General features: G+C 39.3%; 1 protein-coding gene across 3 annotated transcripts in view; it reads left to right on the top strand.

Moving 5' to 3' along the window:
- The window catches only part of LOC310919753 (ATPase family AAA domain-containing protein 2-like), a 46,120-nt gene that overhangs the window by 19,559 nt on the left and 10,586 nt on the right, over nucleotides 1-15,975 (top strand). The window contains exons 18-19 of one of the 3 annotated variants that reach the window (XR_014591852.1): nucleotides 14,167-14,242; nucleotides 14,454-14,509. The gene's annotated coding sequence lies outside the window, so the exon portion shown is untranslated. Of the gene's footprint in view, nucleotides 1-3,775; nucleotides 3,923-14,166; nucleotides 14,243-14,453; nucleotides 14,510-15,975 lie in introns of those variants that run through there. The other 2 variants (XR_014591851.1, XR_014591853.1) reach the window with 2 other exon arrangements.

Genomic DNA, 15,975 nt, shown 5'->3' with positions numbered 1-15,975 from the left:
ACCTGTGATATACTCTTTAGTCAAGTGTTTATATGTTCTGCTTTATATGCCTTAAAAACAAATCTCTGTTTAGAAATTGGGACTCAAATTGTGCTTAATTAAAAGTCATAATCTAAGCTGGTGAAAATATTACTTAAACTTTTTATAATCTTGGTCTACCTTAGTAAAAAACAGACAACTTACATGACTGTAAAGGGTGTCAAGTAGCCCATGCTTTCTGCAACTCCCTGTCACTATTTCAATGGCTGAATCATTCAGCTTGCAGGAGTTCAGTGTTTTTAACATAGCTTTCAAAAGTTAAAATTCTTCTCTTATCTTTCCAAGTCAGGTTCTTCCTTCCAGGTTGTCTTGCATTTTTGTGGGAAACACTGACCAAATCCAACTCAGAAATGGTCTGTCCTGCCTTGGAGTGAGGCTTGTCATGGACTTAATTTCCTTCTCACAGAACACTTTCAGCAGTTTCAGTTGCAGGGATTAGGGTTTTTGGTGGTGGAGTTTTATCCATCAGTTTCAAAACCACTGAACTAAGAAAAAAGAAATCCTCAGGGTGGTGGATTGGTGTTTTTTGGGTTTTTTTCCTTGCAAAGGATTGTGGAATCTGTTTTAAAATTGCTGCTTTACTTTTGCAGTTTAAACCATGAACAGGCAGTGACAATTTCTTTTGGAGATTGCCATGGGAGACAGTATAAAAGGTTTTAGTAATGCCCTACTAGAAAACACCCACAGCCTTCCCCTCATCCACCAAGCAGGAATACCATGTTGTAAAAGGACATCAAGTTGATCAAGTAGCATCTACCTTTCATATACCCATGCTGGCTGAGCCTGAGCCTGTGGTTGTCTTGTGTGTTCCATGTGGTGACACTCAATATGATCTGGGCCATGGCCCTCCCTAACACCAAGGTCAGACTGGCAGGCCTGTAGCTTCTGAGATGCTCCTTCCAACCCTTCTTGTAGATGGATGTTACATTTACCAACTTCCAGTCAACTGGAACCTCTCCAGTTAATCAGGACTGCTGGGACATGATTGAAAGTGGCTTAGCAAGTTCTTCTGCCAGCTCCCTCAGTACTTTTGGGTGGATCCTGTAACCCCTGATTTTCTTGCTTTCAAGTGTTTGAATCTTTGCAGCTTGATTCTCACACTGCTTTGTGTAAACTATATGTATTTTTAGAAATTATCTTGTGTTTTGCAAAGTTGTTCTCTGAGAAGAGAACTTGATTGATAGTCAGAGTGACCAATAGAGTCAGGAGATTGTAACCTCCTTGGGCCAATCCTGGCCTTCTGTAAAAAGTGTATATAAGTGATGAAGTCAGAAAAATAAAAAAGCTTTCCATGCCTTCACCTGTCTGCTGCCTGCTGTCCTCTGTGAGGGTCCACACCCATGTCACAATGTGTGACCCCTCTAAGTGAGGGGTGACATGATCCCATTAGAGCCCCTAGATTTATGGGTGTTTTAAGTGGTGTAGCAGATAATTTACCATTTCCTCCTGGATTATATGAGCTGTATTCTACTTCCAGTCCCTGTCTTCCAGGTTAGGGGATGAGTACCCTGAGGTCTGCTGTCTCTATGTTTCCTTTTGTGCCAAGTAAAGGATGGAGATTCTCCATAGCTCTCCTTTTGTTCCTGATATATTTATAAAAACATTTATATTTATATTTATAAAAACATAAAAGGTGTGCCTTTTATGGCCCTAGTGAGAATAAGCTTTACTTGGACTCTGGCCTTTTAATTTTCTCCCTGTATAACCTCTTCATATCTTTGTAGTCCTCTAAGTCCTGTAGTGCTTTTTCACACTTCTTTCATCTTCTCCATCATTGACTTATGTTATGTCTTGGTAACATTACCAGGGAGAAGTAGAAGAATCTAGTCTGGTTTCTGCTGCTTTCAGTATGAGATTTAGTTTGGTGTACTTGTTATGAAACTTTGGATTCTAAACTGAACAAGCTTCATTCCATGGCCATCAGAGCTTTCCTCATATAGTACCTGTGAATAGTGTCATCCCCCTTGCAGAAATAGTGATATGAACAAGATCAACATCCATGAAAAAGTCTATTGTCAGTTCCCTTTGGGTTTCTGTGAGTAAATGCCATCCTTCTGAAAGAAATCTTTTAATGTCCCTCTCAATGCTGCTATAAATGGAAGACAGACAGAAGAAAAACCCTCCTAATTAAACTTTACTCCCAGGAAAAGGTGTTTTTCTGCTGCATTAAGGGTAGAGATATTTGTCAGAACACAAACACCCTTGTGTCCCAGCTGGTCCTCAGAGGGGCTGGGTATGGCTGGACTTAAATTCTGGTTAGAATCAGTATACATTGTTCACATAAATATGTTCTTGGTCATTTTCCTAGGAAATTCTCTATAACAACATTGAATGTTTCAGTGTCTCAGATCAATGAGAAACACATAGCATATGTTTTTGACTCTTATCTTTGACAAAAGCATGGAAATACTAAGGGAAAATGTCAGTTGATGTTTTATGAGGTATTCTATTTCTAGGTGTTCAATTTCTGCTCAATTTCTGCAGTGAAAAGAGAAAGCATGCACAATGAGTCATGTCATGGCAAATCTACAGCTAAAAGTCCACAGGGGAATATGAGTATATTAATGTCAGTAGCAGTATCTTAAAAGCAGAATCATTCTTTTAAGTAAAAGACTGCTTGCATGAAAGCCATGTACTTCTTCATAGCTCCTTTGAGATCTGTCCTCTTTGGTTACTTGAGATACTGGTTGCCCCATGGAGCATCAGGATTATGGTTAGGAAATGTCTGTCTTTTGAGAACTGTGTGTATACGGTACACAGCAGACTCAGAGTCTGGGTCCTCCTTTGGGCCCACAGGCTTTTCTTTGCACAATGTAGAGCACTGGATTATAAACCTGGTGAACTCCCCCAGTCTTGGGGAAGTGTACCATGTAATGCAATATAAGATTTGTGTACGATACTTCTAATTCAGCATTTTTTTTCTCCTTTCCTCTGTCCTCTTTCTTAATGTACCCCGTTGGCAAAGCCAAAATTGGGTCCAAAAAAGGAAGACTATAAAGAAGGCAAATATTAGTAATCCCTTAGGTGTCCTTTTAAGCCTGGTTTCTGAGAAGGATTGTATTTGTCTATTTAACTTGGCCCCAAAAAATTCTGAGCTCATCAGTCAAATTCAGCTGAAGTTGTGAGAATAAATACTGCAAACATAATGAATTTCCTTGGAGTTTTATGAAAAGATGTCAGTGCAAATAGGAGGGAATTCTATTCAGTCCTTTCATGGTTGGGAAGAATGCAGTGTGAATTCCTGCCTGCTCTTAGGCACTAGAGAATCTGTTCTTTAGCTCAGGTTTCTTTGTGACATGGATATTTTGGAGTCTGCAGGACAAATATTAATTGTAAATCATTCTTGCAGAAGGAGGAAATACTGCAGTATTGTAACACATGTAAAAATTAATTTGGTCATAAGATGCACAAGCCCACTGGTGTGTGGAAGTTGAACATATTACCCTGGAACCAAATTGCTGTGCTGAGTACACAAGCAGGCTTGGTGCCATGAGGTTGCTTGCTGGAAGCTGGGAAAATCCAGTAGCTCCAGGCAGCATCCTGCCAATCATGGGCTGAATGTGGAAAGGGGCTTGAAATGCCCTTTGTGTATAGTAACTCCAATTCTACCTGTGCAATATAAATTGTTATTTACTGAGCTCACAATTAGTTCTATAGTTGGGATGATGAGGTCAAGGCCTGGCTGCACTTAACATGATGATGAATCTTATGCTTTGTTGTTTCTACTTTTTTTCAGAGAGAAGGAACTGGAATTTGATCCTACATGGAAGTTGGGTGTTCATTATCATCAGATTGGCTTTCCAGTCTATTAAAAAGTTGCTGGACAAGTCAGGATTTTAAATAGGTAGTTTAAGCTTAAGTACTTTAAGTTGAATGCTGTGGTCATGACAATGACTTTCAATTCACCATTTAAAGAAAAAACTCCATCCACTGTAGATATTTTTATATTTTGCTAAAGCATCAGTGAAATAAAGGGAACAACATACGTTCTATCTCAAAGACTTTATAGTGTGTTTTATACTTTAGTTATCAGAACACTGAAGACCAGAGCTATCACAAAAGCTACAGGAAAAATATATTCAGAAAACAGGAGAATAACTTATTTCTCCCATTTCTCTTTAGTCCCTTTTTGCACTAAGTAAGTTGCAGACTTTGACATACTTTCCAGCAGAAATTTCTGTTGAAGATGTTTCTGTTGATGTTTAGACCTTTCTGTTATGCAGCACACTTTGACAGCTCTAATTCTTTTCCCTGAATTGCCTAATAATTTTAATTTGTAGTCTTGAGCTCATCCTGAGCAAAAAAAAAAAAAGGATTATAGCATTGTTTTGAATTGACTTTCAGAGCCTGCTGAGGGAAAACCACAAATCTGCCAAAACATGAGTTTTATCATTTCAGTCTTTCCTCATCTGCAGTTTATCCTTGTTGCAGTCAGTGGTTGGACTAGTTCAGCAGAATTGCTGCAGCAACTACATACAAAATATCAAAAAGTCACCCAAATGTGAAAGTATTCACAACAATGAACTATGGTCTTCAGCTTTATGTTCAGCGTAAGAACTTTTCAAAACAGAACTTTTGCTGTCAGAAATGGCATCTCCTCTGTGTGTTCATTGCCATGCCTGCTATCTTATACTTGCTGCTTGATGAAGTTTGTAGTTCCTCTAATAGACAAACCTTGGTATGTGTTCTGATGTCTAAAAATGCATTTCTAAAAGTATTTCCTCTCTGAATTTGTCTCCCTTCCCCTTCTGCCTTTTTCTTTATTTTCTGTTATTGACTTTCTGTTCACCAGATATATTTTATTAGACTGACCAAGACATTTCAAAACCAGCCCTGGTCACAGAGGGAAATCTTCACTAAAATTAAGGGATTTTAAAGTGTGTTTAATGTGATTCTTTCTTCATTTTCTCTTAAGTGACCTCTGTCTGCATTCTCTGAGGACACTAAAACTGGACTTAATATCTGAAATGCAATCACACAAAAGAATTAATGCAGATTTCTTGTATGGTGAAATGGGAAATTTGTATTCGGACTGCTTAAATTATATTCCAAATTATGCCACAGTGTCACTCTAAGGAGTTATTCTCAGCCACTTGTCTGCCAAGGCTTCTAGCATCTGTTCCAAAGCAGTAATTCCCAGGAGACTTCTCAGTCCTGAAGACATGACTTGCATTTCTTGTTTTGAATGGGTGATACAAAAATTCCTATTTCATTGTTTGAGTCCAGATTATTCAATGTGCCTTGTAGCAGCTGGTACTGGGTTCATAACCTTAACTGGAACCTGGCTGAGATGCATCCAGCCATTGACCATGTCACAGTATTTCTTCTAAAATATTGATCATGTAGTGCAGACATGAGAGTGAGTTTTTGGAAAGGTATTTCAGCATCATGTGGATATGCCTGAAAATGTTTTAAATTACCTGCCACCATGATTTCTGCATGGTCAATGGTGCCATTTAGCCATCTTCCACTGAAAGCCACAGAAACCAGCACTTCAGTTAGGGGGTGTCAGCAGCAACCCTTGAAGGCAAAGGTGTGTCCCAGATCACAGTTCCTTTTGTGTCTAGTCTAGTGGAAACATGTCCCTTCACCCACGGTTAACAAAACAGTCTTTTATTAAATGCTGAAAGTCTGTAATCAGAAAAGTCCTTTAACAACTAGGTGAGGGTAGAATAGAAAGTCATTTTTAAGCTGTACTGGGAGCAGAGAAGCCTCCCTTCCTCTCTGGTATCTCTCTTCACTAGTAGGAAAGACCACTGATTGATGTATTAATCTTGCAGCATTTAGCTGTGCTTTAGTCTAAGTGCTCTAGACAGGAATCTAGAAAAAAAAAAAAAAATATATCCTTAAAGCTAATTAATTTACTTAATACACAGGTCAAAGACAGCGTTACTGCTTCACCAACCTCCCCATACATTTCGGTCACTTCAGCTGAAATCTGGGTGGGTATTGGTACTTGTATCTTCTGTATCAGTGACTTTAAGGACCAGGCAGCATTCATCTGCACCAAGATGGTAGTGGAGCCCTCTGAAAGGGGTTTTCCTGGCACCAGGGAAAGGGTCAGGAACCAGCAACCCAAGGTAAATCACTACCATTGCCATGGTTGATCTCATCCCCTGTGCATTTATTATAAGAAATGTAATTTTCCTGTTTGTGCTGTAACATCAGCTGAGGTGCTCTAACAGGCTGACAAATGACAAATTCCTTCAGAGCCACAAGGCTTTTATACTCCAGCCCCAAGCTGGAGTAAGGTGAGCTATATACTGTACATGGTGAATTAAATACTGTATTATGGACTGTATACTAGCAGTACAAAACAGAGATCAGTGATCTGGCAGAGGAACAGGCTGAAATAAGCCTGCAGGTAGCTGCAGAGTGGTGCTGATCAGTGAATAGCTGTGTGTGAGATGATCTGAAGCACATGAAAATTGAGAAACTGAGAGATGGGCAAGAAAGCAGCATTCATCTTGGTCTGCTGAATTTCAATACAGCTTAAGAAGTCTTCCTCAAATAAAAAGTAGTAATTTGAGTTTGCAAATCCAACTTTAAATTAAAGTAAGACTATAAAGAGGCTTGCTGCAATCCCAGTGAAACCAATGGCTCCCATTAACATAGCAGAGTTTTATTTCTCTGTTGGCTTGAATCGTATATAAGATTGAAGGGTCTTGTTTGAACTTTCATTTCACATAAATGTTAATGAATTTAAGAACACCCTGCCTACACTTTAAATCCTCGAAGATCCTTTGAGAGTGTTTTTCTTAACTTTCCCAAACATTCTTGTTAAATTTATTAAAATGCATCTCTTAGAACATTTTCACATGTTAAAAAGAAGCACTTGTCCCTTTACATTGTATTGATCCAAATGACATTGTTTAAAATTAATCTATTGCTGTAGTCTTTTTAACACCAAAACTGATCCCTTGAAAATTTTCCTTAATGCATTTTTTGAGACTTTTCAACTTTTTTCCTCTTACTGTACTTGCATGTAACATCTCTTCTTTCCGGTTTCTTTCGTTGTGCGCTGAAAACTCAGTAATTGCTGCAGTATTTAGTACTCTGCCTCTGTTCCTGCACATCCTCATGCTCTGAGTAGCCATAGTAATCTGCTCTTCTGGATAAAATAATGGGAATTTTCAAGCATGCTGCATGTGTTCCCAAAACAAGGTGGCTGTGTGACAGCATAGGAGTCTCAGGATGAACTGAAGGTCTGTGATAAAATGTACCAATCAATACAACTAGGAAGTGTGAAGGAGTCTTTTTTTCTCCCATGGCCTCTCTTACTGTGTCAGCAGCCTGAGTTGGAATTGTAGGGCCAGCTTTATATGAGTTTTCTTTTCTCCCAGAATTTGGTATCCTTTCAGTCCCTTAAGTGTCCATTGCAGGTGCATCACACTGTTTCATTGCTGTAAAGCAGACAGAAGTCTGCTGCTAGGGGAGCTGACACTTCTGCCATACAGGGCACAGCCTCTGGTAAAAACGCTGAATGCACTACTTTTGCATCATCCACTCCCTGTTTCTGCATACAGGGTATTTTGGAGAAGAGAGTGGAACAGGAAGCTTTGGTGTGGCTCTGGTGACCCTATACATGCTTGTAGTCAGTCCTAAGGCATCTGCTGTAGGTGTGTCTGACACAGGAGATCTTCCTTTACAGTGGCTGAACCTGCAGACTGCACCTGCTTTCCTCCAGAAAGGCTTGGAAAGGCTGGTTCCTAGACTTTGTTCTAATCTCCATCAGTGTCATCCTTGAAGATGTGATGCTGTCCTGTAAAAGGGGCCAGGCTTGACTTTGTATTGCTGGTAACTGATGCCTCCAACAGGAATATTTTTATTTAGTGAGTAGAGGAAGTAGAGAAAGGACCTCTCCAAGATGCTGGGTGAGATGGCTGGTCTGTTACATCTACGGAGTTTGGCCCTTTTCACTTGACAAGAGATAAAAAAGGGAATCACTCTTCCCTTTCAGTGTGTTTGCAACAGCAATTCCCCATCATTGATTGTACCATTGGCCACCGGTGTATGCTGGCATGGGCTTTCACATCATCTCAGTGCTGTCTGAGGGTCAACAAGGAGAGAGAGAAAAAGAGAACAAGGGGAACTGATCTGTTTTGTTTCACAGTTTATTTGGTGCATGCCACTTATGTAAAATAGATTTCCATGCCATTTGCCTCATACAGTCAGTCCTTTTGAGACCTCCAGAAGATGATTCAGGGGGCTTGATGCAGGCCCACAGGGGCACGGGTCTCGAGGCAGAGAGGGAAGTTGGCTCAGAAAAGCACTGCCCCACCTTAGTGGGACTCTTCCAATCACCACTTCCTGTCCCAACAGTGAGAGTCTGAAACAAAACATGCTCAAGTGCTTTTGCCTGGTCTTCCACAGGGCCATTTCAGCCCATATTACCTGAGAAATGATAGAAATTGTCATTGAGATGCATCAGTTTACTATAGTTTTCCTCCATTTTGCAGAAATCTAAAAGCATAACAGATCAGTAAAGTTTTAATTTTTGCCAGCACCATTTACTTTGTATTTTTGAAGTATTATTTTTTATCTAAAAGAAGTCCATGAATTCCAGGTTATAGAGGAATTGCATCATATGTTTCCATTTTTGTGTAAATTTTTGTTGTTTCTGTCTGCACTGGTTTTGCATTTCCTTTGTATATCTGGCAAGTGAACTGTGTGGTAAACAACTAATTTTAAGCAAAGGTTGTAGTTTTTAATAAATTCATTTTGTAAATGAATTTTGATTTTTCTACTACTTCTGTTGACATTATAAACCTAATTTTAAAGGTTATCGAAATCCAGTTACATAATGCAGTATATTGGGGTCAGTCAAAAGCCTTAAAAAGATTTTTTTTTTTCTTTTTCTAAAGAACAAGTTTAAGCACAAGGTTTGTTAAAGCTTTGGAAATTAGTGTGGAAAAAGAAACCAAGAAAGGAGGATAAAAAAATCAGACAGTAAGAAAGCCAAACTTATTTAATGCATTATTGACAATGAGTTATGGTCCCAGCAGTGCAATGCTACTCAATGCAAACAGGCACATGGCCTACATTGTATTTATTTTTCTTGGAAAATACTTACCTCTCTGTTGTGGTGCATTTTGGCATTCCCAAATTTCTGTATGCTTCTGTTATTTGTTTTATAATGGTTTATCCCTTACCCCCATGTTAAACCCTTTTGGTTTTTCCCTGGTTATGCGTCCTGTTGGTCACCCTGCAACCCTGCCCAGAAGCCTGGAAAGCTCTGGTGAGGCTGTGGGGGGATTTGTCAGGTTCTTGGTTCCCCACTCCCTTTTCTATTTATAGAATTGTTCTCTTGTTCTGGGTCACTTCCCCTCCCTTTGGGATTGGTTCTAGATTGTCCCCTGCCTCTGTCCACACCCCCAGTACTTAAGCTGAAACCCCAGAGGGAAAGCTCACTTCTTTATGTGGGCCCTCTGGGTAAAATAACTCTATAAAACGCACATGAAGTCCTCCTTTCTTCCTCACCATGGCCACGGTTCAACCTGAGGTTCAGACCCACGACATGGGAGGGGTACCAAGCTGTGCCCTGAAATGCGAGTTCAGTGAAAGAACTAGCCAGGGAAAGCAGCCTGAACCCCACACCTGTCCTGGTCAATACAATACATCGTGCTGTATTGTGCACTAGTACAATAGTGTCTTTCTCCTAACATAACATAAAGAGTTTTATACTTCAAAAACGTTTTTCGTTGCATATTAAATGTGTCTCACAAACTTAAATGTAATTATTTTCAATCATATCCTTTGCACTATTTTCTGTAAAATTTTATTTCTTCATACCAATATTTAGAGCAGTTGTTTTTCACTAATATAAACCAGAACTAAGATTGCTTGCATTCACACTTGAATTTATGCTAGAAATGTTTTTCTAATAATTTCTTTACTGCATCGTGAATTAGAATAAAAGCAGTAAATACAAGACAGAAAAATAAATTTTATACTGCGAGTAAGACAAAAGAAAACCAATTGCAAAGTCTGATTACTGGAATTAAACCTGATATATTACTCTCTCTTTTCTTTAGTTCTGGAAAGAAACAGTTCTTTTTAAATCATGAGTTCATGGACCTTATTAAATGCAATATAAACTCTTGGGAAAGAGTTGATGGAAAAATATTCGAATACTTAAAATTTTGAGACTTGTTTACTCCTGTTTCATCTCTGAAAGTTTTCACTGTCTCCTGTGCTTGTAGCACACTGAATCAGCCAATGAAGGGGATGAGGATCACTTGGTCTGCCTGGCTCCTTGCAGGAAATCACATTGTATGAGCTACCCTCATCAATCCCGGTGGTTAAGTGCTAGAGGTACACTTTCTTTTAAGGGCTCTCCTTTTTGAAGATGCAAAAAAAACCAAATCATGTTAGATGAATATTTTTAAAAGATATAAAATCTTAGGAATGAATCATTGTCAATTCAAACAAATTTTTACTGCAACTACGGAAGCTCTATGTCCATAGATCAGGGATTTATCTTTTTAAAGCCAGTATCAAAGCTAGAGACATCTAATTAAGCTGAATACTCATTAAGGTAGTCAGATAGCTTTTCTACACTGTTGAATCAAGAAACAGATCAGCAAGTATCATACATCAGAGTAGAAATGAAGTCATTCATTCACAGACTCACAGCCTTGTTGGCTGGGAGAGCCTCAGGCAATCATCAAGTCCCATCTGCAGTTCAGAGTGGGACCATCACCAACACTAGACCAAGTCAGTTGATGTCTAGGCATAAATCTCAAAAGCTTCCAAGTATGCAGATTTCACAGGATTTTTTTTTTTCTTTTTTTGAAAGATGCACTATATCCCCAGTGAATTTTTTTTTCTAATGTCCAACCTCAGTCCCACTTGCTGGTGTTTGGCTCCTTGTGTCATTTGCCAGTGCTGAGGACCTGTGGGCTTTGTCAGCTTTGCAACCATCCTTTCAAGCAACTGCTGGTTGCTATTGCAATCTCTCCTCTTCACCCAGCTCCTGCAGACCCTTCTCTTGGTGCTCTTGGTCCCTTGGCAGCTGTGCCCTGCCTCACTACTTTCTTGGCACTCTTAAGCTGAGGAGTCCCAAAGTAGAACCAAACTAGAGCACAGCAACTTTCCTGGGTGCACTGGCCACAGACTGCAGTCCAGAATGTAGTTTGCTTTACATATAAGAAGAATAATAAAATAGAAAAAAAATCCACTAAAACCACCTTGTTTTAAAATGTTGGGAAATGATGGGATATGAATAGTCTTCAGAAAGTGCCCTTGGGGTTAAAGCAAGTCGTATTGATGAAACTACCATCTCTGAGACCAGTAGCAGTAATGTAGTGAAGCAAATACCATGCCAGAGGAATGATCAGAAAAGGGAGCAGGGAACAATAGAGCACAGCACCATGCCCTTCTGCAAGTTAAAACTAGTTTGTACAATTTCAGTCATGTTTCAGAAGGACTTAGTAAAAGCAGAGAAGAGAAAAGGGTTGCAAAGGTAAACAACGACTCTTTTTATAGTCATAGATACAATAAGTAATTCATAATTCATCAGCCTGATAATCAATCGAGTGAGGGCAAAAATAGGTTTGTAAAATTGTGAATGGCATGGATGAAAGAGGATTTTTCAAGATAAGTGCTAGTTGATATCACATTAAAAATTGACAGCAAAAGCAAAAATTAAAGTATTTTTAGAAAATGAATAGTTAATCTGGAATTTATTTCTTACCACTGAATGTTTTGAATGCCAAAATTCTCCCATAAATCAAAACCAAAATCTGGACAAATAAAGAAAAATCCATTGAGGATTATTAGAAGTCATATCTCTAGCTTGTAAGTGCTAGTGATACAGATTGCTAGAGGTTGAGAAAGTACCCTGAAAACATATTCACCCCATGCTTGCTGTCCTCTCTCTCTTTTTATTAAGCATTTTCCACTGGCCAGTGTTGGAGATAGGACACCAGGAGCTCGAATATTGCTTGGTAATCCCATGTAGCTGCTTGATATGTATGTTGTTCTGTTGTTCTGAAAATAATACTTATAATTTTTTTCTCCTGAATTTAAATAAAAAATACCATTATACATAGATTTCTAAATCCTCCACAGAAAGAGCACTTCTGTCCTGTTAATACCAGTCTACCTCCTAAGTCAAGTGGTGGAAAAGGAAAGATGTAAGCTGACTTTATTATAAAGTCCAGTGGGAATATGGTAACTGAGAAACAGTCAATTTGGAAAGTAAATTCACTACCCTGTCAAACATTTGTTACATCTTAATCCTCCTGACACCTCTCTTGCAGGGAAGTGAAATAATAAAAAAGCCTTTTTGTTATTTTATGTGCACTGTTCCCAATTAGCAAGAGTTTCCCCTTCCATGTATACATATCTAGCTTATCAGCTTTATTAAGTTAGAGGCAAGGCTTCAAAATGGCTGGTGACAGCTTTTTCTAGGGCTGGAAAAGATTTTTTTGGAGACACTGTTTCTATTACTGAAAATGAAAACGTTCTTCCTAAGGTTAGTACATACTTCAGCTTTTCTCATCTGCCACAGTCCTCTTCAAAACTATGAGTGATTTCTTTTGTCCTATCAATACAACAGTGAGACATTTCCCCCCTTGCTTTTCAGTGAAACCTAAATAAAAGTAGCAGAGCCAATTTCAAAAAGCCACTTGAATACATTTTGTAAACACTGTGCTTTAAATTAACTTCAGCATATGTGTCATACTCTTAGAGCATACTAAACAAAAGCTGAATATCAATATCTAGAGTACCACTGCTTTTTCCTCTCTGCAGCCAGGATAAAAAGCCATTGAAGTTCTTGAGGAACTTTCTATTTCATGTCAAAGGGTTTTGTATCCAAACTAATTGTGAGATGTGGTTAATCTCTGTAGCAATTCTGATATGACTTTTAGCCAATTTTGCTGTTTCAGTTAGTGTGTGGCAGTGTTAAGGGCTCTTGTACTTCCATGGGCATAGTTGTCTTGCAGACAGTTTAACCTTTTTGCTATTGTGAGCATCCTAATTTCATGTACATGGCTCCCAGTGCAGGCAGGAACTACCATGAGCTTCTGCTTCCCTGGCTGGCCAGAGCCATCCAAATGCAGCAGTTGATACGCTTGGGATAACCTGTGTTGAGCATCATGGCTGAGATCTGGGGCTGCCAGGTCATGGGGTGAAATCCAGGCTGCCATGACTCTGGTGTTGGCATGGAGCATCCCATTGCAGCTGATGGTGCATGGGGGTGTCTGTCCAGTGAGAGTGGCGTGGCCCTGCTTCTGCTTCTGTCCCTACCCTGACAGCCTGTAGTGACACCCATCTCTTAGGTCTTCAAGGGTTGTTTGTGCAGATGGGTAGTTATCCTTGTATGGCTTTTGGTCCACCATCCACAAGCAGTGCAGATTATTCCCTCCACACTGACCATGCCAGCACCTATGCCTGCTCAGTGCTGCTACATGCAACACAGACTTTGGAACAGGAATAGAATTTTAAGAAAATAAGAGATAACAACCTATCCATAACTACTTCAGGAATAGAAGCTGTTTTAAATGCGTAATTCCAGGCTCTTGTAACTATCACTTAAAAAGAAAAAACCCAATGAAAAGCAAAGGTGAACCTATCATAATAGAAGGTCTGTAGTGTAGTAATAGTACTATATATTATTAGTATAGTATATATTGCTCTCAGTGTTTAAATATTGTTCATGTCTCCACATTCAACATCCTTTAATACTTTGGATTGGAAAGAAGAAAGACAATAAATTCCAGGTTCTTACACCTCTCTAGCAAAGGCTATAAATCACTTTTTCTTTGGGGACAAATAGGTAATCTTCTATATAATCTCTGACCTTAATAAGGAGACAGAACAACTGAAAGCCATTTCTCCTGTTATAAAACTGTGCATACATAAACACTTTAGAGAACCTGGTGATTCTTGATAGGAATATCTGAAGAAAAGCAGAATTCTCAGAGAGACAATGAATTTCTGTTACTAGCACAAGAAAAAACTGCTTTGAGTGTTTTCAGAGATAAATTAGTAGGATGTGGAATTAGTATGTTTGGAGTCCTGTGCATTTCCCTACCAATTATTGATTTCCTAAGAAGAAAAAATATTTCTGTATCATACAGATGGCAAATTTGTGGTAATCCATACCTTACTTCTGTGTAGGATGCCTCCTTCAAATAAGAAATGGAAGAGGATAAAGTTTCTAAACCTGGCCCTACATTAAAGGACCTGAGGAATGGTAAGTTCATACTCAGTGCAGAGCCCTGAGTTGAAAGTAAGGACAAAAACTCTTTGTATGTCAGCTCCACCCTGCTCTTCTGAAATGTGCATTAATAAACTGTGTGGCACAGTGCCAGTGATGACAAAGAAGGAAATAATAACTGTATAATTGGTAATGCCTTTTTTCCCCCCATGCAAATGGTAACTTTGAGCTTTGGTATATTTTGTAGTCTTATTCCATATTGCTGTGGTCCATGTTCAGAATGCAGGGCTTCGGTAATTAAAGGTAGGTAATGGACAGATGCCTTCAATTTTTTCATCATTTTTATAATTTTACTCTTAAAATTCATTTTGCTCCTTTGCTTTCTCTATTGGTAGTGAATTCCCAAGTCTGATGCTTGCATAGGATACCTTTTGGTATTCTTTACTTAATACAAAGACTCCATGAGTAAAACAGATTTGCCACATGATCACAGAATATTCTGAGCTGGAAGGGACCCAGAAGGATCATCAAGTTCAGCTCTTAAGTGAATGGCCCATACAAGGATCAAACCCACCACCTTGGTTGTGACCAGCACTGTGCCCTAAGTAATTGGCTAATCATGCCCTGTGAAACCTCTTCAGAAACACCTTCAAGCAGGGATTGATTAGATTTGATTAATCACTCACTTGTGTAAATACAATTGAAGCAGGATACATCTAAATTTAAGCAAGACGAAAAGCTGGCCATCATGGGCCATTAAAGACCATGGACCAGAGAGCTCAGCAGGATGACATCTTCAAAGTATTTTTTTCTCCCCAGAGCCAGCTCACAGTTTTTTAATGACACAGACAAAATGAAAGTTCTCCTCCAACATGACAGTGTTAGTGGCCTTGTCCTTCACCTCTACAGACTGCACCATTCAGGATGGGGAGCAGAGGGTGAGTCCCAGGAGGGATTACCTGAAAGGGGACAGGATGGTAAGGAGAGGTTTTAAGGGGCAGTATGTTACAGCCAGAGTGTGGCAGAGCATGGAGATGGGCTGGAGTCACATAGGAGGAGAGAGATCTGTGTGTCTCCCCTCACTCATATGCGTTACCTTCTCTGCAGGTGTGTTCTTCCAGCCCAGCACCAGGTCATTCTTCCTGTTGGAGGTGAGGATAGGGTTGGAAGCTGCCCTCCTTCCTTTCCCAAACCATGCACTGTCCCCAGGATGAGGAGTAGCATATGGATGCTGACAGCATGGTCAGGGAGGACAGCAGCAGCCCTGTGTGTAAGAAAGTCTAATAACTTTCCCACATTGGGCTGCAAAAAGAATCCAAACAATCCTGCACCTGTTATTTTGGCAATTGTTGTTTACTTGCAGAGATATTTATGAAAAGGTGGTGGTTTGAATAACCAATCATGTCCAATTGTATCAGAACAGTGTATAAAGAGAGTGTGCTTTTAATAAATGTTGCTATATGCCCTCCGAGAGGACTTGGAGTATTGTGTCATTATTCACCATCCCAACTATATAACAATAGTAGCAGAGGTTGTTCAAGCAGCAGTGACCCTGCTCTCCTCAGGTTTTTGAATGTCCTCAGCGGCCACCTACTCCATCTATGTCTTTTGCAATTGTAAATATTTTCTACTCTCAAATTGTCTATTTCATACCTGAGTGGTTCTAATATTATTTTACAATAATAACTGTAATTGCAATGCTTTTCTTGGTTTCATCTACAGTATCATTATGCAGAGCAAAAGATTGGATTCAGCAACCCTAAGTGTTA

Source organism: Zosterops lateralis, assembly GCF_965231275.1.
Source record: "Zosterops lateralis genome assembly, chromosome: 1".
Classification (NCBI taxonomy): Eukaryota; Metazoa; Chordata; class Aves; order Passeriformes; family Zosteropidae; genus Zosterops; species Zosterops lateralis.
This window is presented reverse-complemented; position numbering and strand designations above follow the sequence as displayed.